The 1,871-nt window shown below is 37.3% G+C and overlaps 1 pseudogene; it reads right to left on the reverse strand.

Moving 5' to 3' along the window:
* Nucleotides 1-874: 874 nt before the first annotated feature.
* LOC115519518 lies at nt 875-1,045 on the reverse strand (annotated as a pseudogene).
* Between the last annotated feature and the right edge of the window lie 826 nt (nt 1,046-1,871).

Below are 1,871 nucleotides of genomic sequence, written 5' to 3' on the forward strand. Positions count from 1 at the left end.
TAAATTTCTTAAAAGATTTCATGTTGTATAAAGTTGATAAGGTAACATTCTCAATCTTATTATACAGAGATTCCTTTTTTTTTTCTTTTCTAGTATGACATGTCAAGAATAAGGTAAAATGACATCAAGCATCTCAACAGCTGGACGGTGCAATTTGTCTTATAAGGGTGCCTCACTCACACCTATGCGTCATTATGATTTTTTTAATGGAATAATTTTAAGGAATGCTAAGAGAATATTAAGCTCACAATATTTTTTTAAAGTTTATTTATTTTTGAGAGAAAGAGAGTGAGGGAGGGGCAGAGAGAGAGGGGGAACAGAGGATCCAAAGCAGGCTCTGTGCTGTCAGCACAGAGGCAGACATGGAACTTGAACCCACAAACTGAGACATCATGACCTGAGCCCAAGGCCAATGCTTAAGTGACTGAGCAACCCAGGCACCCCAAACTTACAATATTTTTAACCAGGGGAATAGCATGGACTTAAAAAATAAAACAAAACCACACAATAGTATTGTATGTTTATGTATTTGTATTTATATTTTTGTATACGTATTTGTATGTTTGGCATTGGATAGACTTAGAATTTTATTTCTTATTTAGAAGATTCCTCATTTATAAAGAAGGGGGAGGAAGAGAATCCCAATAGTCAAAGTCTGGCTGAAAATTTATCTCAAAATCCCATAATTCTATATAAGAAACAATGTTATGCCTTTGAATTTGTAACAACTTTCCTGGAGGTAATGCTCAAGAAGCTAGAATTTTCTTAGATTAAGCAACCCTGAGAAGTCTAAAATATTCGCAGCTTGGGAGAAAGTCATGTATCTGAATTGCTTACCGCTTCTCCTAAATGCTGAAATCAAAATAGCCTTGAGCTTTAAGAAGATATTCTACATAATATAACATTTTGGCAGCAAAACATCAGTGTATCTTTAAGCAGAGACTTCTCCAAAATGAACCAGCTGCATGTGGCCACCATACTCTATTCGCAATAATCGCGCCTCGGATAAACTTCATTGGCTAAGATACTGCCACTGCGCAAAGCTGGCCACCATATTCTATAGGGCATGAAGTTAATGTTTTTCCCATTCAGAACACTAGAATAGTGATCATACATGCCATGGAGGTCCTCCCAGTTTATTTACTGTTTCTTAAAAGTGTGTTAACTTGAATACTAAATAAGGAACTTCGCCCACCTGTCAAGAAACACTTCACTCTGTGGTGGCTCTTTCTGTTCTACTACCAATATCCGCTATGGCAGTAGTAGTACTCTCTTTACTTTCAATTTTTTTCTTGAATATGTTTATCTATATTGATGTAGTGTCATAAAATATAAAGGGAAACCTCAGCAATTTCTTTCGGTGGAACAATTTCCCCTCTGAAACCGGAAACACTCGTCAAGCTAAGGAACGTATAAGTCCAAATGTCTCTCTGTAATTGGAGAAAACCATGATGGTCTCCAAAGTTACCTGTGTGGTTATATGTTTTAAATAGGGTTGGGAAAGAAGAAGTTAGAATAGGGAATCTTTGAGAATGGCATGCGGATCTCCATTGATTCCGGTAATTGGGCGTGTCCAAACAAGCTACTGTTCCAAATAAGACACAATACATATGAAGCTACCTATAGAAGGGCAATATTCAGTGCATGGTACTATATTTTTAGCCCCAAGTATCTAAAGTCTCTTTTAGTCCTGCTGGGTAAAAAAGCAAAAGGAATACAGAGAAAAATGATTACAGGTTTGAGGCTACAAAATGGTGGTTGGGGCGAGGTTTAAAAGTGTGTGTGTGTGTGTGTAACTCTTTCTTACAGTGGTATTCACAGTGATTACTTTAAGAGCAAAGCAATTTTGGGGGCACCTGGGTGGCTCAGCG

Source organism: Lynx canadensis, chromosome B4, assembly GCF_007474595.2.
Source record: "Lynx canadensis isolate LIC74 chromosome B4, mLynCan4.pri.v2, whole genome shotgun sequence".
Taxonomy (NCBI): domain Eukaryota; kingdom Metazoa; phylum Chordata; class Mammalia; order Carnivora; family Felidae; genus Lynx; species Lynx canadensis.